This window comes from Camelus dromedarius, chromosome 4, assembly GCF_036321535.1.
Source record: "Camelus dromedarius isolate mCamDro1 chromosome 4, mCamDro1.pat, whole genome shotgun sequence".
NCBI classification, from domain to species: domain Eukaryota; kingdom Metazoa; phylum Chordata; class Mammalia; order Artiodactyla; family Camelidae; genus Camelus; species Camelus dromedarius.
This window is the reverse complement of record NC_087439.1, coordinates 21,115,506-21,141,215: the sequence shown is the minus strand read 5'-3', so window position 1 is coordinate 21,141,215 and position 25,710 is coordinate 21,115,506. Positions and strand designations below refer to the sequence as shown.

The 25,710-nt window shown below is 37.6% G+C and overlaps 1 long non-coding RNA gene across 2 annotated transcripts; it reads right to left on the bottom strand.

Moving 5' to 3' along the window:
- Window positions 1-214: 214 nt before the first annotated feature.
- On the bottom strand, window positions 215-23,593 carry LOC116152921 (uncharacterized). Of its 2 annotated transcripts, XR_010380772.1 has the most exons (4): window positions 23,443-23,593; window positions 13,454-13,578; window positions 9,411-9,502; window positions 215-279 (listed from the first exon to the last, which is right to left on the bottom strand). It is a non-coding gene; the product is annotated as an uncharacterized LOC116152921 (long non-coding RNA). The 2 variants fall into 2 exon arrangements; XR_004136556.2 differs by lacking the exon at window positions 215-279 and having other exon boundaries at window positions 9,208-9,502.
- Between the last annotated feature and the right edge of the window lie 2,117 nt (window positions 23,594-25,710).

Below are 25,710 nucleotides of genomic sequence, written 5' to 3'. Positions count from 1 at the left end.
CAGCCCCACCCACCAGTGGCTGGCAGCCCTCCCATGATGCAGGTCCTGGCAGCCAACCAGGCCAGAGGCCAGCCCTGCACACCAGCACACCCACGGTAGCTGTGTCGTCAGTCAAGCATACTTCAATAAAAAATAAATAAAAAAAAATAAACTAAATAATGAGCAGAGTAGACTTTTATTAAATGGAACTTACAGTGATTAATTCCCCGAAGCTGTACATCTCAGAAAATCCCAGGATTCACTAGTTCTGAAGAAGAGCTCAGGCTCCTTGGCCTCCTCCTAGTCACAGGGAGGTTGAACTGAAAATCTGGTATATTCTCAGCTCATTAGGAGGGTCTGTATTAGACATTAGAAGGTGGAGAACTGCTTAGCTAACTTTACAATGTTCCTTTAAAAACCCAAGATTCCACAATACTCCAGCGCCCAAAAATGAGGAGTCTTTCACATTTTTCCTCACCTTATGTCTCTGCATCAGTCCACGTTGTGGTGCAGCAGAGATGGAGAGGTTAAAGGCCTGGCAACACAATTCAGATTGATAGTTTGCCCAGGGGCAGAAGTCTGACTTGTCAGAGACAATGCTCTCACCCTTAGCTTTGAGATCAAACTCAAGTCTCAATGTCTTGATTTAAGAGATCAATAGCACCTGGGAGGGAGGAAAGGAGACATATTTCTCCTCAAGATTCTCCTTCCCTCTCCGGAGTTACTGAATTTTCATCTTGTGTGTATTTTCTAGTTGCCAAACTGTTCGTGCAAAACACAAAGCAGGTGAGTAAAAGCAACCCCTTTTTGGAGTTTTTTCCATGCAGGATGCCTCTGAAACAAGCTGTCCCAAGCTCAGTAAAAGATTATTAAAATAATTCCATTAGCATCTCTCAGTAAGAGGCCACAGCCCTCATCAACACTAACCAGCACTGCACAGTGACCCACAGGAGACCCAACTGCTTGCCCAAAACGTCTGCATAGATCAGGAGAGTTACATGTCTTTCTCTTTCAGCAAGGGTCAGATGACTGCTTCATTCATGTCCCAAAGAACTTCCAAAAACATTAAAAAAAAAAAAAAATCCAACACCCAAGAACTAATTGCCCAAGAAGTGATGCTTCTGGGTACACTTAGAGAGTATCAGCAAAGCCAAAGCCTAACAGAAAAGCAGCCCACCCCCCAGCTTCAGCCAAATGCCCTTGGCCAAACAAAGTAAAAATTGCAGTGTCACTGCCTCGCCTGTAAAACACACAGACGCCGTGTTCCTACATGTTAATACAAAATGCAAACTATGAAAGATATTACAGTTGGTATGTACTCGTGAAATGTAAAGGACAAGAAAGCAAGGTGGACTAAGCGGAAAACCCCTGCCTATTTCTTCATTTTAATACACATACAAGTTGTGTCACATCAAGTTGCTGAGTTGCAAAGTGCATACATTCTACAACAGATGAAACTGGGCATCTTTTTTTTTTTTCTTAAGCTTTTCTTGGCAAATGAGCATTTCTATCCACATGGCTGGTGGTAAGCATTTCCCTCCTAAGCTTTGAGTATAACAGTGTAAAACTATTGAACTAAAATGCTGTCTCCTTGAACTGACAGACTCCCCCAAAGCAGCTGCATCTGCTTTGTAATAAAATGTATCCAGATGAGAAATGAAAACTTCATCATTTAGACTTTCCTTTAATGGCATTCAATCTCTGACAAAACTATTGAAAATATTCAAATTTTACAGCTACTTGGAGGACGGGAAGTGTCCTGAAGAATGTATCAAAATCAAATGAATTGCCAGAAACATCCAGAGAGATTCCAAAATATGTCACATGCTGGATAAGTGGTAGCAAGGCAACACTCCTGATCATTTAACAAAACCAGCAGGATCATGGGCCTGGCATATAATCAGTTGGTCAAGCAATATTTTCCAAGTGTCTACGATATGCCTAGTATACGATGTGTGATACAGAATGAATGTAATATTCATTCCTGCTAACGAAATATATATCAGAGGGTGGAAATGTCTGGTATGTTTCATGTGACCCTAAAGAAAAACCTAAAGAGCGAATAATTTCATTGCCGCCGTGCCATCAAAGTAAAATAAACACTGTGACAAATGAAGGCAAGCAGAGTTAGCTCCCTTACTCAGACAAAGGCAGGGAACTGTTTGGTGGTCAACTAAATCTGACCCTCAACTATATGATTAGTATGATTTTCCCACAAAAGAGCCATGAAAGACTCCTGTGATCTTGTCAAATTTTCTAGGGGAAGCGTCCTTCATAATGAAAAACTCCATGGTACCTGCTTGAGGGGGAGATGATTCTGACCCGCCAGCTGCCTATCAAGTCTCACCCAGATGCTGAGTAAGCAAATGAAGGGAAACGGCCCTTGGTGTCTCTGACACAAGTAACAGAGCTCAGACTCCTGTGCCATGTCTGAGTGATGAGATCTATCCATCTAGAGCAGTGAGACTGAGTCAAGAGTGTGAGCGCCCCCTCGCCACAGTTTAATTATATCTGACTTTCTGAGACACCAGGGTGTGCTGTACAGATAACTGGAGGAGAAGAGATACCAGGAAATGACTGTTTTTGCTGGGGAGGACACAGCATGATTATTATGACCTAAGTGCCCTACAAGATCATAAAAGCACTTTCAAACTGAAAGACTGCATATATAAACCCCACATGAAGGAATGCACAGGAGACTTCACCAAGGTACTGGAGGAAGGAGGTTTTGCTTTAATAAGAAACTATTATTTAAAACGCATATGCCTCAGGTCTCCTTCAAAATGCAAATGGCTATATGTAATATACTGCCATCGTAAGAGTAATAGAATGTTGTCCATTTTCCTTTTGCATCTTGAGTGCTGCTGTCAAACATGTCTGAATTGGGCATGTTAGCTTGTAATTTGCTTTAGAGACCATCTGCTGCCTTGACCACTTTAAAGACATGCTATATCACAAGTATGGTTTTCCAATTAGCTGGGATACTGGATCAGATTCAAGACCCCCCAAAAATCAATTTTATAACTGCCAAAGCCAATTGCCAGGGGCAAGAGAATCCATGTGATTTAAGGATTTTATAGTGTTTTCAAACCCTAGAAAGTTTACAGCTTCTTTTAATTGGCCAACCTATACAGAAATCATTTTTTTCACCAACCTGAAAATGACACATTTAAAACACAAAATGGAGCATTTTTCCTCTAAAATAAAATTCAGCAATTAGCTGAATAGGTATGACAACCATACATATTTTTTAAAATGCTAACCAACTGGGAACATCTTCAAATTAACAAATAATAACAGAAAACTGGCTGGCTAGCATGTTAGTACTGCCACGAGCCACGTATTCTTCCACATGAGAAGTTCTGTCATTACAACTCACTAGTGTTTACTACTGTATTTCCAGATACGCCAGTATCTATAAAATATTAGCATATTTTAAACATTTGTATTGTAGTTATATTAAATTTAATTCATTTTCTCAAATTTATGATCCTCAAAGCATTTCAGTGGTAGGAAAGTAGGATAAAACTTTAATTTTTTTTTTTTACTTAGTGATATAACAGATGGCCTCATTCTTACCTCAAAGGACATTTTTCTTCTATTCTCTGATTTTCACTATTTCCCCTAAACGGTAGGCTCTGCCTTGCCCACTACAATTTTCATTTTGGAAACCCTATTGAATTTCAATGCTCAGCTTAATTTTTTTTAAAGTAAGTTTTCATAACAAAGCTTTCAAAGTAACTACTATAGTTTTGCCTATATGGTATTATTAATAGCCATTTAAAAAGAAAGTTATAAGTATATAATATCAGTGCACTTTTTTTACTCTCTACAAGAGACTCACTTTACTATTTTTGTAAGTCTAAGCTGCATATATGATTTACACACCTATATTTTGCAAAATGATTACAACATAGTTAACACTTCCATCACCTTACATAATTATCTCTTTTTTTGTAGTGAGAACATTTAAATAACATGCTCTATTAGCAACTTTCAAGTATATAATACAGTATTGTAACTATAGGCACCATGGTGTACATTAGATCCCCAGAATGTACTCCTTTTATAACCGGCAGTTTGTCCCCTTTGGTCAACATCTCCCCATTTCTCCACCTCTCAGCTCCTGGCAAATTACATGTGTTTGCTTACTGCCTAACATAGGGGTGAGCGAGTATCCTCTGGGTCCTGTGTATGGTTCTGACGATGGAACCAAAGCAAATGAGGCTTCAGCTGATCCCTCCGGGCACAAAGCTGTTTCAGGTTTACAGCTGGGACAAGGTTCGGCAAGTCAGCTGCCTGCATGCAGATCTCTTCTCAAAATAGCTCTCCTCACTGCAGCCTCCTGGGACTGCACCAAGGTTTCACCATCTCCCACCTGAATTCCACAGCCACCACAAAGGCACTTCTGTCTGAGAATGAATGCCAAGTTATTGTTGTCCATGGAGGGCACAAGTGAGAGATGACTTACTCAGACATCTGGCTTGACATCACTCCCTAGATGTGACGCTTTTAAACTGAACTTCCAACAATACAAAAATGAGTTAACAACATCCCAGGGCCTTGGTACTAAACTGCTGGCTATTAGGACAAAGAAACAGATGCCACTGAGGGCCACAGGCACCCTTAGGGGTCACTTGTTGCTCCACAGGCTCCCACTCGGTTCATTCTGTGTAGATTAATAATATGAAACCTAGAGTATTGGAAACAGCACACCTCTCCCACTGTCATTACTACCATCACTATTTATTCAGCTTAACTCACGTTAGTTAAGTTTATAAATAAATACTAAGCAAAACTTTTCTGATCAAACTAAGTCACTTTGTATTGTCAGAGACATGACTATACAGAATAAGAAGAGTCTTTGAAGTCACTGAATAAATCAATCATTTGGTAATTTATGAAGTGTGAGGTACTACATCTTTTATGAAAAGTTGCACAGATTAGGTACAGACAAGACGACAACCTGTCAAAGAGTCACCTTGTAGAGCTATCTTCTTAATCCAGTGTAATTTTCATTGTTCAAAATACCTTCCCAATTCTCTTTTTGGCTTTGCCTCCAAAACCACTTTATATCCCACGCAAGAAAAGCAGCCCCATTATATTTTAATCACATCTAGACAGTCACCTGGCTATTTCCCAACTTGATCTCTCACTTTATAAGAATGAATCTAAAAGGTTCTGGCAGTTTCCTTAATCAAATTCACTTTTACTTATTATAATAATCTGGCATCCTTGATTGTGTGTAAAATGCTCTTTGCTAAGTATCTGCTCTCCTGTCTTCAACAGGAGGTATGTGAAATTAAGGACGCAGAGGATGGAGCAAGAAAGGTAAGTGACAGTGCATCCACTGGACCTAAATGCACAGGTCACCCTGTAAGGGTCTGGGATGCAGGAGAGTGAGTCAAGCAACACTTATTTTTGTATCATAGACAGCACCAAAAGAAGCACCAGCTCTGACGTGTCATTTAGAAAATGAAAACTGGGAGGAATTCCCTTTCATCTCTCCCAGATCTATTGTGACCATGTCACAATAGTGACATGTGAAAAGTGAAAAGTGTCCAACTCAAAATCTCTCGGGAAGTGCTCCTCAGATGGCCCATGAATGCAGCAAATGCTTTTCCCACAATGAACTGAAGACAATATATATAGTTGCTTCTTCAAGCTCTTTTACTGAGAAAGTCTTTTAACCCAAAATAATCAGGTCTTCCTCTGAGTGCAAATTAGTTCTTGATTATTTAGAAAGAGAGTCACTATTCAGAGGGAGAACTCTTGCATATAGGGCTATGCTGTTTAAATTTAGCACAACATCTTGCTTTTATCACTGAACGTACAAAATCAACAAAATATCTAACATCTTCAAGTACATAGTTATTTCAAAAGTGGAAACAAAAAGTTGATGCAGTAATCATGAAAAATATATTCAGCAGAAGCATTTCAAAACGTTGAGAACAATAGAAGCCCCTTGGGACTCAACTGATTTCTGAGGTGAGTTTTAACAGCAATGAGCACACTGGTGGTTACTTGTTATATGTCTTATGACCTCATAGTTTATCTTTAATCACATTCATTATGATTAAAGACACTCCTTGGAGAATCTCAGTCAGTAGCAGGGAGTTTTGTGGCTTCCTCTTTGGCAGCAAACATGGTCATGCTCTCAATGAAAGTGATCACTATCTTTGGCATCAGTTGAGGGAAACAAAACTAAAATAAACCACTTTTAGTGCTATGCTTATATAAAATCATCATACTGAGATGTCAAAATTTCCTAAGGAGACACAAAACAAATTTTGAAGGAGGTAAGTTTTGGTCTCATAATCTTCCCTGCAAGATGATGGATCGATCTATTGATCGACGGATTGATAGATAAAAGATAAACAGAAAGGCAAATTGATAGCTAATCCATCCACAGTGTTCCACTTTATTAATATCATAAAATATCTCCAGACTTGTTCCTCCTTCCACAGGGTTTTTCCCTCCCTAACCACATATTAGTTGCTTATAATCCATGCTCATGCTATAAATTAGCTTTGTTGTATAAAGTATACAGAAGAGCATTAGAGCAAGAATGGTATTGAAAAATATAAATGGATACAAAATCATGGTGCAAAACACACGCATAAGAGCTTGAGACTTAAGGCAAAGAGAATGACTGCAGAAGGCAAGTTTAGTCTTAAGGAGAAGGAGATGGTTCCTTTGCAAAGTTGCTATTGTCTGACTGCAAAGGAATCTCTAGAGAATTAGCACTTTCCTTTCCTTGTATCCACCTTCATGTCCTTGTGTTCATGTGACGTCTAAGTACAGTGTCATCATTCAAACATCATCTTTGCTCCTCTATCACGATTTCCTAGATTTGACCTAAGTTCCCAATGATGGAAGGTCAGTATGAGAATCTGGAAAGCTTTGGTTACCATGTTTAAAAAAAAAAATGCAGTAGCAAAATCTGTTACCAAACTCATCTCCTCACTTAGGGATATCCGTATATAAACAGAATATAGTACTTAATCCTGCCTAGTAGCTGCCGATTGAGTGAGTCTTACATGGTAACAAGAAACTAAAGAGGGAGAGGTTGGGAAAAGGAGTGTTTCTGAAATTTCAAAAGTAGTTCCACTTCACATACACTAATTCAAACACAAATTGTGAATTGGGCACTTTTGCAACTGAGAGAATGGTAATTAGAACAGATACATTTCTGGGTTCATCCCTTTAAAACAGGAACCCAAGCACGAAGCCATCGTGGATGCAGCACTGTGTCCATGCTGCCTTACTAGACCTGCCAGGTCATCCATTTCCTTGTTTGCAAAACAGGGTAATATTATTACCTAAAGCACACGTTTGTATTGGGGATTCAGTGAGTGATTCCAAGTAGGGCACTCTCTCTGGCACACAGTAAGGATTCCACACGTGACAGAGAAAGCGAAAAAGAGGCGGCAGACACCAGTAGGTGGGGGAGAAGGCGCAGGAACAGGTTACTGGCAATTCTACCAGAAAAGAATGAGGCCATTAATGCCTCCACAAGATCCCTGTCTGTCCCACTCTTGATCAATGTGCTTTCCCTCCCCTGATTCTGATGCCAGTGATTCACAACCTGAGCTGTACATTAGAATCACCCGGGCAAGTATAAAATCCTGGTGCCGAGGCAAGCACTCCAAACCAGTCAAATCAGAAACTCTGGGAATGCAACTCAGGCAGCAGGAGTTTGTCAGTCTCTACAGGTGATTCCAACATGAGCCAGGGTTGCGAACAATTTCTCTGCTCCATCCTCATCACCATATTCAACCATCATCAGTTGAGCATTTGTTGGCTCTGGTGTAGCACTCTAAGCCCAGTTAATCTAAAACATGATGGAATAAAAATTTTTTAATCAGTGTATTATTTTAGCTGAAGAGAGGTGGATGTATTGAAACACATGACTTCAGGCTTCTTGGCATTGTTCTCTATGTGAGGCTTATTTTTAAAAAGAGAAGCCAAGTGACCCCACAACATACTACCAACAAATAAAAATGTCCTTTCTTACCTGAAGAAGAATATCAAATATGGTGTGGAACCCAACGTCAGCCTTATCTTTTAAGGTTTATATACATTCCCAGAAGGAGAAGTTTCAAAAGTCTGGACCTATAGTAATTTTTCCAAATGCTTCTTGATTATAAAGTCTTGCTCTGGATCCCTTAAATGCTTGACTGTGAAGTGGCTGTTTATGGTAAAATTATGTGCCATAAAACGTACTTGTAAAATTACATGACAAAGAAAGAGTTCTCAGAATCTCCTCTCAGAAATATCATATGCAAATTTCTGCTTCGCTTGATGTTGATTTGAGGAAAATTTATTTCTATCATCAATTAGAGAAATGCAAAGAGATTTAAGTTATGAAAGCATGTTCAAAAAGAAAACAGAAAAAATTACCTACCTTAGCGTGGAAGAAAAAAGGATTTATGCTTTCTCACCACAATGGGAAAATGGTTACAATTATGAACAAGCCCTTTAAGGTAGTAAATGAATTTTTCATAAGACATCATTTTTTTACTAGCTGTTATAATCATTTTCTCCTTACTGTGTTCTCCAACTTGCCAATAACATCATTTTAACATTCTTATGTAACAAGCCATGTTCTACTATGTGGCCTAATATTTCACTTTAATATCCATTCATTTTCAACAGCTCGGGCTCTGCAAGGCCTTGCAGAAGCACTCTGTCTCTGGCGAGGTGTCAGTTTAAGTGTGATGTATTATTCAACCTGGTAAAGGAGGTGTAGCCACTCAGCAGCAATCATGGGAATCAGGGGGGAAAAGTGTACAAACACCTGGGACCCAAAAGTCATTCCACTGGCTAATAGTGTCTGGGCTTCGCTAATGGATTGTATTTAAAGTGCAGGACACTATTTATACATTTTTAAAAACCCGCTATGACACAACAGAAATGACATCCTATTTCAATTACAGTATTGTCTACAGTGCAGAAAGCAAGGTCCCCAGTGTGACCTTACTGCTAATTCTGGAGCGGCCACCCCAGGGGAGGCAGCCAGGAGTACCCAGCCTGACACAAATCCCAGTGTCTTCTCCTTTCAGAATCAACATGCCCAGTATTTATCCTAACAGATGTAAGTGAGTGTCCAGGCTGTGTCCTCCCATAACAAGACAGGATAGTAGAGGGTTAAAGACACAGGCTGCGGACTCAGAATGGTCAAATCAAAAATCTTACTATGTGTCTGCAGGCAAATCCCTTCTCTCTGCCTCGACTTCCTCATCAGGTACAAGCTATTATTGCTCAAAATATCTGCTGCTGTCTTGGGGAAAAATTAGATTCTCTTGCCTCACTGACTTCAGGCGCGGATGTGTGTCTTACTTTGGCCAATGCGTGTGTCAAAGTGGCATGTGCTCCTGAAAGCAGGAGCATTAAGAGCCATGACAAAGCTCCACGACGATCTCTCTTACCTGGACCACGAGATGCAGGATGTTCTGGATGGAAGCCTCTCGCTTTATCAGGTTCCATGGAGCAAGACTGCCAGACACCCCTGATAGACACACTGTGAGAAAAAATAAACTTCTGTGGATATAAGCCCGGACTGACATCCATCTCATATATAATGAGGGTAACTTAATGAGTTAGGCTGTGTGATCACTAAATGAGAAACACCCATAAAGAAATTATAAAGTGTCTGGCACTTGGAGACCGTTCAACATTCACATTTATTACAGGCATACCTCAGAGAGATGGTTCCAGACCACCTCAATAAAACAAGTTTCACAACAAAGTGAGTCACACGATTTTTGGTTTCCCAGTGCATACAGAAGTTATATTTATATTATACTATAGTCTATTAAATGTGCATTATGCCTGAAAAAGACAAATGACATACCTTAATTTTAAAATATTACTAAAAAATGCTAACCATCATCTGAGCCTTCAGTGAGTTGTAATCTTTTCGCCACAGTAACATCAAAGATGACTGATCGCAAATCACCATAACAAATTTAATAATAATGAAAAAGTTGAAAATACTGCTGGAATTACCAAAATGTGACAGAGATACAAAATGAGCAAATCTTGTTGGAAAAATGGAGCCGATAAACTTGCTCAATGCAGGGTTGCCACAGACCTTCAGTTTGTAAAAAATCAGTGTTTTTGAAGCATGATAAGGTGAAATGTAATACAAGGAGGTTTGGCTGTATTAATATCACACACATATCTAGGTCAAAGATGAGGCTGTAATGATGATAACATCTGCTCTTTACAAATATGATGCTTTTGTCCCCTCTTCACGAAGTGCCACAAACTTAGATTATGTGTTTTGTCCCACTTGTCCACACAAGAATTGTTAATTCATGTATATTCATTCACTGATTAAATCGTCTTTGTGGCTGGAAAGGGTTGCCAGATTTAGGAAATTAAAATACAGGCTCCTCAGGTACACTTTAATTTCAGATAAACAAGGAACATTTTTTCAGAGAAGTATGTCCCATGTAATAGTTTTAACAAATGTGTTATCTGAAATTCAAACACAACTAATGTCCTGTATGATATTTGGTAACTATAAACCAGAACAAAGTACATTCCTGGTCTGATAGTCACAATGCATCTATTTTCTTTAAACTTGGATCCTGAAATATGTAGGAAAAAATTTGGAACCACAGACACATTTGGTTGTAGAAAGGTAATTGTGTCAGTACGGTGCCCTGAAAGAAACACTAGGTCAGCAATCAAAATATTTCAGTTTTATTCCAAGTTCTGTGACTGACTAGCTTTGTATTCTTCAACAAATCACCGCACTAAGCTTCAGTTTTCCCATTAGTGAAGGAGGAAAGTTGGAATTTAAATTTTCTAAGATATTTTTTAGTTCAAAATTTTAACAATCTTCAAAGGATATTTATGATGAAACCTTCCTATTTAAATTATAGGAGTTCTTACAAAGCTTTCTAAATAGAAAGGCATACAATCTTGCCAATTAAGTCTTTAAACTATTAAGATCTGTTCTGCTTCCCAATTATAATTAACAACCATCTATATGGGCTTTCTCCATGCCAGACACTTTATAAATATTAAGTGATTTAAACCTCATAATTACCCTATGAAGTAAATACTATTAATATATCCATTTTACAGATGAAACTGAGAACAGAGAAGTTAAAATACTTATTAGGATCCCATAATATGTATGGAAACCCCAGAATTTGAATCCAAGCAATCTGGCTTTATCTTCTTTGTAGGATAACATCACATACTCCTCCCTCACATAAGTATAAAACCAAACTAACAAATAATGAGGACAAGCCTCTAATAGTAATTAAGTTTTATGGAGAGAAGAGCAGGTAAGTTCTACTTTGAACAACTGACCTTCCAAATAATTGTCACTTTGAGTGACAAAGAAGTCTCTAGAGTTGTGCTCTGTTTTAGGCGTTAAATAAATGCTGGCAGATGAACATTTCCATCAGTTAATAAGGAAGCTTAGAGCTCAGGCTGATTTCCCCTTCACAATTTTTAATATTTTCACTAAATTGCATAGAAACCTTGAAAAAGCATAGAACAACTTTGCATGACAATTACAGTGCATCATATGCAATGGTGGTAAAGTTGAGTTTTTGAAAATTCTCAAAGGGGCATCTGTTTAGACTCAGCCATCATCTTTCGTTGCATTTGAGCCATGAGCTACTGAAACAGTGGCCACCAGTAAATAGTTCCATCTTCTGCCTTTGCCTTTGAGACCCGCAAAAGAGACCCTCAGGATCGACGCATAATTATGCTAGACGGCCAAATGCTGAAGCATACAGTGAGACTGTGGTGTAAGACACATATAAAAAGTGAGGACATGGATAAGACTGAAACAGATTATAGAAGTTAGGGGCATTACTGTAGGGTACACAGTGGCGGCAAATGGGAGTGCTTTAGTGCAAAACAGTAACACTGCAAAAATGAAATAAATTCTAAATTTCTCATGAATTCATCACAGAGGATAGGTATTATTCTCCCAAGGTGGTGCATATGGGATTTTTAAGCCCTAAGGGTTCAGAGATACAAAGAATCTGCAGTTCATGTACTCTTAAAAGTTGATTTGTATCCTGAATGAATTATATGTCTCATACACATTGTTACTAATACTTGCCAAATTCATTTGTGTGCTGTTGTGATTAATAAAACAAAAAAGTAATAAAATATTTAGAGAGTTTTTGGAAGTTATTTTTCATTCCACTTTTTTTTTCCCTCAACCCATGGATACTAGCATCATGTCACGATCTGACAAAACCTCTCACTCCTAAAAAGTCGTAAGAAGCAGGAATCGGAAGTGCTCTATATGAAAGCTATTTTCTACACAATTTGTTTTGATACACTTTAAGTAGGGCCTTTGTTCAGAGATAGTTCCCAACCTAGGCGTTTGAAATTTCACCATCAGAGAGCTTCTTGTTGCTTTCAGCAAATCTTAACATTTTGGGGTAATCTGATTTAAGAGGCTGCACATTTTCTTTGCAGGGTCAAAACACACACATTCTGATGTACAGACCTTGTGTCCTAACAATTTTGGATGTTATTACATGACCCATTTTCATATCAAAAGAATCTGTGTGTGTGAGTGAGCATGAGGGTTCTATTTTCCCCAGAAGTGCGCTTCCCAAATACCCCAATATCTGTTGGCCATCTCATATTTTCTAAGAAACAAAGAACTGACATTTTGTCAAATGGGTTACAAACCAATTGCATCAAATCTTACTAAACTCTATAATATCCTGAAGGTATAGATGTTAATATCCTTATTTTTTACAAACAAGGCAAAAGAAACTCAGAAGATACACCTGGCCCACAGTCCTTTTGGCTAAGTGGCAGAGTCAGGATTTGACCCCAGAGTTCTTAAGTCCTTCATCTTTCTCCTATAATTTAAGGCAAGAGCTGGCTATGAGCCAAACTTGGCCCACCATCTATTTTTATATGACCTGCAATCTAAAGATGATTTTTACATTTTTACATAGTTGTACTTTAAATGGTTACATGACTACAGGCATAATGTGTGCAATTCCTTTCTCTTGATCCACAAAGTCTAAAATATTTACTGTCTGGCTCTCTACAGGGTAAGTTTGCCAACTCCCAATTTCAAGCCTCAAGAGCTCTGCACAGTGCTGCAGTCAGGAATATTAATGTGAGCCACACATGTAAAATGTGCAATTTTCTAGAAGCCATACTTTTAAAGGTAAAAAGAGATGACAATGGAAAAGATCAATGAAACTAAGAGCTGGTTCTTTGGAAAGATAAACGAAATTGAAAAACCTTTAGCCAGACTCATCAAGAAAAACAGGGAGTGCGCCCAAACCAACAAAATCAGAAGTGAAAAAAGCAGTTATAACCGACAGCACAGACATACAAAGGATCCTAAGAGCCTACTACAAACAACTCTATGCTAAAAAAAGGACAACCGAGAAGAAATGGACAAACTCAGGCCCATCAACCACTCTGCAGTTCTTTACCGTTTTAATTTCTTCACCACACTTACCACTCAGTCACGTGCATGTAGATTATGAAGTCTCTTTGCGTGTTGTTTGTCTGACCACCATTAAAACGGGAGCTCCACGGCAGCAGGGGTCTATAAGGCCTTGTATGCTCCTACATTTCAAGGGCCTAGAACAGCAGTAGGTATATATAGTATATGTTAAAAAATAAATATGTGTTTCAACAAAAAATGATAAAACAATTCACATATATAAAGCAAGAGGAACAGAAAATATCTCAGAAAAGAGCAACACAGTAAAAAAAAAAAAAAAAAAAAGCATTAGAAGTCTGGTGTGAACTGGTTTACTCAATCGATTTGGGTGAAACACCGAATTCATTGAAGAAGAAAGGAGAGAACTTTAAAGGGAGAGAGAGAAAAATCAACCTTGGTGGATATCTGCCTGGTAATTTTTTCAAGAGCTAACTAGCAAAATGAACTACAAATGTAAAAGATTCTAAAAATACCACGGGTCTCTCATTGTTATGGGCTGACTGATGCATTCATTTTTAATTAGATTAACAATATTTTCTGCCACCAGTTTCCTGAGTGGAACAGCAGGTGAAGGAGAAGAGAGCCCTATTTTTCAGTTCATTACATTCACCGGCTATTTCTCTTCCTAAAACTTCTGCCAGCACTCCATGGTGAACTTAGACTAGCAAAATGGAAGTTACATTTCAATGCCCAGGAGAAAAGCCTTGAGAAAGCTTCACAAAACAAAAACTTTGGTTTTCATTACATCCACCAGGCCTGCAGATTCACCTAAGATTCCCTAAGGTCCTTGGAGACTTCTTAAATGCAGTAAAATGCCTGCCTCAGGTAAAACTGGCAACACTTTAGAACAAAGGCTTCGTAAGTGGTGGTTTATAACGCATGTAGGATTTGAAAAGTACATTTTTTCGTGTCTTGAAGATATGTCTTATTAAGACTGCGTTCCCCCTTGGAGGCAATATAACTTTTTCAATAGCTCATGCTTGCCATAACGCTATTTCTTGTGGGGAAGGCTGGGGTGTTTTTATCTGGAATAGAATGATGTTATCTGAACAAATATTATTTCAGGAGATTGTAGATTTGCAGGTAGAAAGAGCTGGTCAGATTTTTCAGCGCAGAACTAGGCTAAAAAGTGAAGCGAAAGAAAATCGTCAGCCCAGAGACCGCAACACTTTAGGTGAAAATCTCTCGAAAACGGTGCCCACATCAACACTAAACCTTATATTTTAACACTCCCTTCAGGATTCTCCTCACTGCAGCTATTGAAGACATGTTTAAATTTTTCTAAAACAACAGATATGATTCACACAATAAGCAGAAATTACCAAGCATGCAAGCAGTTCGTTCAGACCGCCACAGGCTCACTCTATCTAGATAAGCATGGCGATTTTTAATAATCTGCAAAGACAAATTATACACATATACACACGCAAACCGAAGTGTTTATTCATCTGAAATTTCTAATGAAATAAAACTTTGAATGCTGAATCATAATTATTGATGTGTATATTATTTGTGCATATATTACGCATATGCATGAACAGAACAAAACTAAAATACATATAAGGGAGTGAATACGATTCAGTCCTGCCAATAATAGCAAGTGAAAACCCTTAGTGGATTATATTTATAATGTTTCAATCTTTTAGGACAGACACGCTAATGAAATATTTAGGTGAACTGGCCACTATTCAGGGATTTAGAAGTGTTTTGTTTACACTGTGAATCACCGCGACTGCTGCTGAACACTTCTGAATGTAGAAGTGATTGGTTTTCTGACTCACCCACGGTCTTTTCTATATCCTATGCCCAGTCTCTCAGCCCCTTGATGCCCCGAATTTCAATAAATGTCTCAATCCATTTCAGTGACCCCTCGGACCTTGTCAAGCACTGGAAATGTTTCATTGTAGGGATGGTAATTTCAAATTCTTAATATCAGAGCATAATTGAAATGCATGTAATTCCTCAGGAAACTTGGCAGGTAATTTCTCTACTTCATCACTGCTAAATCTTTCAAGAAACTTGTTTTCATTTTCTTCTCTCTTAAGTGAGAACCCTAGTGTAAACTGTCTTGGCAGCCCCTTCCATTTCCTCCTACCATCGATCCAGACCTAAAACAATCCTGGGAAATAATTAATCCATACACTTTCCTTTTACAGTTATACTTGTACTGCTGTCCATAGCTGGAGGAAAACACAGAAACTGGGCAATTCACCCAACCGAGACTTCTGATACCTAAAGCCATCGGCATGCCCTGCATGGGCCAGTCCAAGTTGCCCATGACTAGCTTCATTTTCCATTATCCCAAAAGTCACTCCACTCATTCACCTCATTTCCTTAAGCCCCTTGCCTGCCAGTCTTACTCAGCATGATGTTCTCTAACTTACAGAGAGAACAGACACTATCATATAAATGCTGCCAACTTCCTGTCTCTCATTTACAAGTGTGCTAACATTTTAATGTCTCTGTACATGTTTACCTCTATTTTCTACGCGAAGTGAATTGTTTTGTCCACGTGCTGACACCTTTCTTTTTTCACTTTTCATGACATTATTTTATATCTTTTTTCCTTCCCTATTGGCCCCATATCCATCAACATATAAATGAGAAACATTGGACTCATTACCCTTTTCTTCAATCATGCTTCCAAAGGGTGGACTGTCTTGCATATCTTCCCTTGCATCTAGCCATTTGTACATCAACTCCCTACAAGTATACTGTAACCCCTACTACAGCACTGAAACAGTTCCAATCAAGGTGATCAATACCTTGAACACATTTCAATTTGTTATATGCTTTGTTGGATTTGATACTAACCACTCATTTTGCAACATCAAGAACAATCTTCCTACTCTTCTAATTCTTTCTTCACTTCTTCTCAAGTTCCTTTAAAGTCTTCTCCTACACTTCTTAGATGCCGATGTTGCCCTCATCTTTGTCTTCCATACCTTTTCTCCTCGCCACAGGTAAAACTGTCAAGTACGCTACCGTATGTGACTAGGATTTCCAAAGCTCTGGCTCCATCCAGGAGCTACCTCCTGGGCTCTGGGTGTGTATTTCCACCGTTACAGTATTCAAACTTAAAACCAACATCATCCCCCATTGTTAGAAACCTCATTACTGACTGCCCAAGCCAGAAACTTGGGACTTTCTTTTTACGTTGACTTGACTTCTACGAAGAATGAGTCAACAAATTCTGTAGATTCTACTAACTAAATCATCTCTTGAATCCTTTTTCTCATCTCTGTCCTCACTTCCTTGCTTTAGACCATTCTCATCACTTGGCTCCTAAGTTACTGAAACAGCCTCCTAGTTGATCTCTCTACAACTCACTTAGCTACTCTTAATCCAAACAAGATAAATATTTTTTAAAGTGTAAATCTAAGCATACTACTTCTCTGTTGGGAGAACTTCAAAACAAAATCAAAATTCTTTATCATGCTTTTATTCATTCACTCACTCAATATTTATGAATAGCTGTGGATCAGAAAATGAACTAGACAATGCATATGCAATGGCATTAAATTGACCCAGTCCCAGCATACTTTACATACTGGACCCTAAGAGTAAAACTCTTAGTCGTAAAACCTGACATTTGTCATCCATGTAATCAACACTCCAGTTACTCCTCAATTAAAGATTTTACTATAGCTTAATGTGAGTGAGAGTGTGTCTGTGTGTGTCTGTCTGTCTGCCTGCCTGCCTGCCTGCGTCTCCTCACAGATTATGGCTCACTGAAAGCAGTGATTGAATGATAACCAAGTGTACCTAATATCTGAGTCTTGCTCAGTGACAGTGACAGCAAATCCTGTTATAGTACTTATCATAATTTGTGCATTATGATAAGTGCTTTCCATGACCCACTTAATCTTCCTACCAGTCCTATGAGGTAGGTACTATTATTGTCCTTATTTTCCTAATGAGAAAACCACCCAGACAAATACCAACATTGTTACTACCTCATATAAAATTATTTTTAATTTCTGCTGGAGGTAGCCTATGGATTAAGATAGCTGTCTTTGAAACCAAAAGCTCTGGTTTATTTTGTTTTGAATATAGTTTTGAAAAATAAAGCTGAGTTTGTTTTTATGAGGAAGCTCAGAGAGTTCATTCTAGATATGAAAAAAGATGATAGATAAAAAGATGAAGTGATTAAAAATCAGTAATTTTTATAAACTTATTAATTCCTGTACCATTCAAAGCTTTAAATTGTTAATAATAGACTTTAACATATATTTCATGATTTTAAACCAACTAAAGCTTTTAAATTATTTTTGTCAATAACTCAATATGTCATTGTATTTCTTTTGAGGTGGGGGAGGTAATTAGGTTTATTTATTTCTTTATTTAATGGAGGTGCTGGGGATTGAATCCAGGCCCTCATGCATGCTAACCATACACTCTACCACTAAGATATACCCTCCCCCCCCATTCTATTTCTATATTAAATAGTAAAAAAAAAAAAAAAAAGGATAGTTATGAGTAAGTCAGATTTTAATCTTACTTGACATTTGTTTCAACTTTATTTGTAGTAAATTTGTCTTTAGTTCTCTGAGTCCTAAAAGTTCTGTACCCTTAACTTCTCTTATAGCCAACAGAAGCTATGATTAACATAGTGCCTGAATAAATAAAAATATCAATTAGTCCAAGAGCTCTCTTTCAGCATTTTCTTTAAAGTATTTTCCCTATGGAAAGCAAGACTCACAGTTCCTATTTCAGAAACTTATGTTCCAAAGAAGGAATGTCTATTATCCAGTTTTCTTGGCTAGATGCTACAAAGGAACCAAAGGAAGTATTAGCAGTGTAACTAACAAGAGGGAACTTGACAAGTGAGAGGAAGGAAGCCTGCTTATCAGAAAGAACTATGAAAGCAAGTCCATTTTTCTTTGATGGCTATGATTTTTTTAGGAATCAAGAAGACTTGATTCTTACACCAGGATTTCCCTGCCTTAGATCAGAGTCCTACCTTGCAGACAGAAGCAATCCTACACCTCTCTTGAGATCTAGCCAGACCAGCTAATGGGAGAAAAATATTGCAAAACAATGAAAGGTTTAAAATCTACAATATAAAAAGATCTTTAAAATAAGAACATAAAATTTGATTAAAAACAGAAAACTTAAAGAAAGGGCAAAGATTCGAATAGGCAATTCACAGGAGAGGATATCCAACATTGCTAGGATAATTAATATTAAAGTTGAAAGTGCATCTACACTATAACTTGACAGTTTTATTCTTGGATTACCTACTCCATTAAATAAAAGAGTACATTCATAAGGATGTAAGTATAAAGTGTTTATTGCAGTAATGCTTTTAAGGGCCAAAAATAGAAACAAAATGAATACTCATTAGTAGGAAAATGAATAAAGTATAAATCCATTAAAAATGAGACATTAATTGAAAAATGAGGTAGCCCTCTCTCAGATGACACAGAGTAATTTATTCAAGTGAGAAAAGCAAGATGCAGACAAATGTATACACTAGGGTCCGTTTTTAGAACCAAAACTAAATAAACAAATGAGAACAAGATGAGAAGAAAAATTTCATACAATGTGTGTATTTTGGAGTGAGCTGGAGAAAAATGAGGAAGAATACACACCAGGTGATGTCAGGTGTGGTGAGGACAGAAGGGAGGGAAAGGATGGCAAATGATGGACAGGGCAGAAGAGTGCACACGAAAATCATCTTCCAAATGTAATCCTGTGAGTATAAAACTGTGTGTGTGTTCACAGAGATATGAATGAAAGAGTGCTAAACAATGTGTTTATTTTGGTATATTTATTTAATGAGATTTCAAGGAACTTTTACTTTCTTCCCTAAATCTCTCTGGACTGTTTTTTGCTTGTTTGTTTTGTTTTGTTCTTTACATTGAGCATATATGCAACCAAATGAACAAACAAACCAGAACAGAATATGGGTGTACCAACATACATGTGGATACATAACAATCCTCACTGTCTGTCTATGTTTGGTGAGTCAAAAAAGAGAATATATTGAAAACATTCTCTTTATCACCTAAAGATGGGCTGCCCTTCCTGAGAAAAGGGATACAAAATGCTTTATAAATGCTTTGGTAGAAAATAAGGCAGTCCATACCATTAGAGACAGTCCAAACAGGAGCTGAATCATTGAACTTCATGGAGATAGAAGCAAGTAGCCAGAGAAATAAGTTACATTTGCCAAGGGCAGAAGGTGGAACATTCACAGAAGAGACAGCATTCTACAAAAGTGAGGATGGGTAAGTCATACTCTGACATCTTTGTTCTAAGGTCTGCTAAGATCTGGAATTTCTGTCTGAATTCTTCAAACCTGTCATCATACTTTTGTATAAGAATAAGTACTTATATATATACTTTCAAGTCCAGAATGTAGATAACAAAATCCAACCCCACACAGACATTACCATATGTTTAATCATTCTTTATCTCTTCATGAGGGTAAAAAACTATCTTGAACAAAACTTCAAACTGGTAAGTGTTTCAAGGGGCTATTCATTTAAGTACTTCTTTCAAAGACTATGGGACCTGGTTTGCCATTTTAAAATCTAAGACAGAATAAATACATATCTAGGGAGCAATCTTTCTAGTCTTAAAAAGCTATGTTTGTATCAATTACTGACATAAGTCACCTTCAACACTTCATTGCAGAAAGTATTTATTTCTGTGCATACTGATCTCTGTCAAAGGCAGCTCTTCCTTTAGGATAAAATACAAATGAATCTCATGCAACTCCCTAAGCTCATTCATTATGTCTGAAGGACCAGGGGATTGGTCAAGGGGGAAAAACAGCCTTGGAAAGAAGCACAGGCTGTTGTGACTGCAAATACACTATGTGTATCTTCCCCTCATGGTGTATCCAAGGACAGAGAGCAGACCTTCCTTAGGATTGTCCACAATAAAGGATGAATGCTGTCTTTATTATGGAAAAAGATTAAATACAGTAGACAGATGATGATGATGAAGATGGATAGACAATAGAAAGAAAGGAGGGAAGGCGGGAGGGAGGAAGGAAGGTAGGAAGGAAAGAAGGAAGGGGAAGGGTGAAATGAAAAATAGCACTGTTTCTCCTGAGGAAGCTTATAATGGCATTATCACTTTTAGGAACTTTTATTTACATATTCAAAGTACTTTATAATTTTTAATAAGGCTGTAAACTTCCTGCTCAGTTTTCAAGTGTCTTTGGTTTTAAACGGGTCATTAAAAAGTTACTTTTGCTTTAATTAAATAAACAAAGTACTCAATTTATTCTTACATGAACCTCCAGGATTTTCAATTAGTTATTTATGCATTAAGCTTGAGTGAGTTGCTATGCTAATGTGCTTTTATCATTTTGCCAAAAATAAACACGTGATTGGTTTACAGGAGGACGCAATGCCTCCAACTTTCATATGTCTCCTGTCATTGGCATTCTGAATATAAGTACAAGTTCCACTGTTCAGTAAACACCATTAATCTGCAGCTTATGCAAATCACAAACCTATTATTTTAACTGTTTTATTAAGCAATAAAATCAGGGCTATTGTTAGCCCACTTATCTTGAAAAGAAGTATTCTGTAACTGCAAAATGTTAATCCAGTATTATGAATGGTATTGTTGTCACCACATTAATAAAATATTACATGATATGATACAGAGATTTCTGTATAAAGTCAGATTACATCTGAGACAATTTTCCTTTTCAACAGCAGTGGTAAAGAGGTTACAGTGATAATGCCACAGACACTTTGTTTATTAATGCCATGCTGTTTATGGTTTATAAAACATATTTTATTTATCTTTCCTTTCTCATTACTTCTGATTCATTTCATTCTAGGGGCTGACAGGAAAAGAAAAGATGGAAGGAAAAACTTTAGTTAATTGTTCTGGACAGGATAATAAAAGGGAAGTACTGCATACAATAAAGACATTGGACCATCAAGTAATTTCAACCGCTGTACTGTAAAAACAACTGAAGACTTCCTGAGCCCTAAAACATCACTTACCTTTCCTTTATGAAGAATGTAACATAACAGCAAGCGATGTTCTCAAGATGCCCATGTGCAGCCCCCAGAGCCTCAAGACACTAAATAAATTCTTGCCGTTGAAAACAAAATCACTCCTCTCACTCAGAATAACATCGTAGGTGTTTGGTTTATTAAAGTCCATGATTATGTGTGGTTCAGCCCTGGTTTTGTACTAGGTATTGAGTCTCACTGTGCTGGTATTTACTGGGCCTGGCACACACCAAATATGCCGGCACACAACAGGGGTGAATTTACTGAAAAACTAATTTGGATTACGCTTCAGATCCTGTGAACTGCATGGGCCCCTTCCAAGACTCTTAATTGTATACTTGTAATTATATATCTGTATTTTTATAAGGGCGGCAAAATTGCATATGCTTTAGGCCCCATAAAACTGGATCCCCTTCTATCCATCTAACTATCCATCTATTTATTTATTCTATCCACCTATTTATTTTTTCCAGTTTCATTGAGATATAATTTCTATACAGCACTGTATAAGTTTAAAGTGTACAGCATGATGACTTCACTCACACATACTGTGAAGTGATTACCACAAAAAGTTTTGTTAACATCCATCATCTCATATAAATACAAAGAAAAAAATCCTTGTGATGAGAACTCAGTATTTGCTCTCTTAACAACTTTCAAATATTCCATAGAGCAGCGTTAGCTATAGTTACCCTGTTGGACATTGCACCCCTAGTACTTATTTACCTTCTAACTGGAAGTTTGTACCTTCCTCCAATCAACTCCCCCTACCCACATTCTCCACCTCTGATAACCACAAATCTGATCTTTCCTGTGAGTTTCCTTTTCTTTTTTTTTTTAGGTTCCACCTATAAGTGAGATCACATTGTGTTTGACTTTCTCGGTCTGACTTATTTCACATAGCATAATGCCTTCAAGGTTCACCCATGTGGTGGAGTTTCCTTTATACATATATAATAACACGTCATAACTTCTTTACTCATTCATCCAATGACAGATTGTTCGCATGTCTTGGCTATTGTAAATACTGCTGATATGAACATGGGGGTGCAGATAACTTTTCAACTTAATGTTTTTGTTTCCTTTGTATATATTCCCAGAAGTGGAATTACTGAATCACATTCGTTCTATTTTTGATTTTCTGAGGAAACTCCATACTGTTTTCTGTAGTGGCAGTACCAATAGACAGTCTCACTAACAAAGATTCCCTTTTCTCCACATTTTCACCAGCATTTTTTATCTTTTGTCTTTTTGAGGACAGCCAATCAAAACCACACTGAGATGGCATCTCAGTGTGGTTTTGATTTGCATTTCCCTAATGATTAGTGATGCTGAATTGAGCACCTTTTTACGCATCTGCTGGGCATTTATGTATCTTCTTTGGCAAAATGTCTATTCAGGTCCTTTGACCATTTTTTAATAGTGGATCTACTTCTAGAGTCAGTAAATCTTTGGTGTCTAACCAAATGGATGGATGAACAAACAAATGAACAAAGGACGCAATCACTGCCTGAGGATAGTATTTCATCTGTATATCATACTAACTGATATCAAAGTACACGTGGAGACTATGTTTTCCTCTGAAAATGTTTAATTTCTAAAATTCTCTAAACTTCTACCTATCTGTAACTTCCTGGATCATGTCCCTCCCTTTTCACTCAATCTGATCAATCCCCCATCTCCTTCCTTCTTAAAGGCTCTCTTCTTCTTTGCAGGCTATAAGTCTTTCCTATGTTCTTAACTCTTTCCTTTTTAATTCATTTATTCCCTGCTCAGCCTTGTTGCAATGGTGGGTAATTTAAGAAACATTATAGAGACACTTTTGGCCTCCCTACTAAGTAAACCTTAGGTGGCTGGGGTCCTACTGAAGGAAACTATTAAATGATATTGAGAGTTTGCCATAAACTTTAATATATCCTTCTATCCATATCTTGGTGATCCACTATTTAATCCCCCACCATACTATTCTAAATCTTTTCCAAATATTTGAGACTCCCAACATCCTCTACTTACCCCTCACTCTCTCAGCTCCTGTTTCCTCCTCTCACTTTACATTAGGTACCACAGTGCTTTGAATAGAGAAGGACCCAACATCTGTAGATGAATGTAGAAACTACGGAGTCTATGTCCACTTGATGGGAAAACCTTCAATACAGAAATCTTCAGATGGCATTGGCTGTGAAAAAATAAGATAAAAACAGAAATACATTTTCATCTTAAACCATCCCTACAAAGAGTCCTTAGTTAAATTAAATAAACGTTAAAGAGACAGGTCGCTAAAATGTAACCAGAGAATACTTATTAAGAATTTAATCATGAGTATTTAAGTCTTCTTTATAGAAGTACACAAATTATCACTAACTTCTATGACTTTGAATTTCAGGGAATATTTCATATAGTGTTTTTACTGAGTATATTTATGTATTCACAGCATTCCAATATAACTTTAACTCTACAGTAAGAGGTTCAGTGCTGATGTCAGTAATGGGTTGGAAAACAGTAAAACACAGGCACTAAAATTCTATTGAGAGTTTTATTTTAGAAAAATAGTAGAAAATTTGTATTTCATTTAAGTAGACAGGAACCTCATTAAAATTGTCATATGCTTCTTAGCTTTTCACAAATTGAAAGTATAAAAAATATTTTGCTATAAAAAAGCACAGCTGCTAATTAGAAAGGACTTTAATTAGAGGATCCACTTAGAAAAAGGTAAATCACATTTCACAAATTTGAGAACTTTGTTGTGATATTTGATGCATACTAAATATTTTGTCAATTATAGACCAACTGATGCAAGATAATTCCATATGGATCATTTGAATAATAGCTAACATGTATTATGCTTCTTTAAGTATTAAATACTATTCCCGGTGCTTTATCTATATTTGCTAATTTTTGTCACCAAGCTAATCAAGGAAACACTACTTGGTCTTTATCTTATGGATAAGCAAACTGAGGCTCAGACAGGTTAAGTAAGTAATTTGCTCATGGTCACACAAAGCTAGGTTTTGAGCCCCAGACATACGATTCAAGAGTTAGTTCTCTTAACCCCCTCCCTGTAAGCAAATATGCAGAATTATTCTGGAATTTATATTGTGTAAGTCAGTGCTGTTACTGGAGTCCCTTGCATTGTCTGGAATACAGAAAGAACTCACTAAGACGTATAGCCTATCACTGAAAACTCAGTAGTTGGGTTGATTTTTATTGACAGCTACAAGACCTGGTGGAAAGCTCAGAGGGTTTGGAATCAGTTTCAGATTTCAAAGTGCACTTGTCAGTCACTTAGCTTTTCTGAACTGTAGTCTCCTTATTTGTGCAATATGTTAAATAATGCCTGCTTTTCAGGTTTTGCGTAACTACAGATGTAAGCTATATGAATAAAATGTTGTTTCTGTGCGTTTATCTGTTACCTCATGATCTGAAAACAGAGAAAGAACTTTTCACCATTATGGAGGAATGATTCGAGTGACCTGATTTAAAGTGGAGTGTAGACTGTGTACTTTAAATTCACTTCAATGCTTCCAATTCTGAAGTAATAAGGATCACCCCTCCTCTTCCTAAAAGAGGTTGAATCCTGGGGGGCGGGGGGTGGAATTGTTACAGCAGTAATAAAAAATATGCATACAAGTTCTATAGCAAAACAAACAGAAGAGGAAGAGAGGAAGAGAGGAAGGAAGGAAGGAGAAAAAAGAAAAAAGGAAATCCACTCACACTAGAAGCAAAGGAATCTGCGAAGTCAGGCCTCTTTTTAAGAGATGGATTCCAAGCCTCTGGCTGTCTTGCTTAGGGAAGTGGCAGTGAATTTTTGTCTTAAATGTATAGTTGATGGTTGATGGCTGTGGAATCAAATATTTCCTATTGACATGGGGAAGGAATCCCAAGCTATGAAATTAAAGTAAGCTCTGTCCTGAAATAGTGAACCCTTGGGTCCTGGAGCAGAAGCAAGAATTCAACTTGCAGGGCGGGTTCTACCGCGTGGAACACACAGCACTCCCATAGAGGAGAGCCGTCTCTGCTGAGTGTGGGCTCACAGCAGAAGTCTACAAAGCAGGTGAGAAATAATTTCCCCTGAAGGGAACACAGAGACAGTAATTAATGTTTTCTGAGTCTTAATCTAGAAAAATTTTTAATGCACCATGATTGTGGATAGTTACATAGCATTCAATTGTATGAATATGCCAAATTAGTCAGCTTCCCAGAGAAACAGGGCCAACAGTATACGTGCAGGGAGAGACAGAAGAGAGTTATTGTAAGGTCTTGGCTCGCAAGATCACAGAGGCT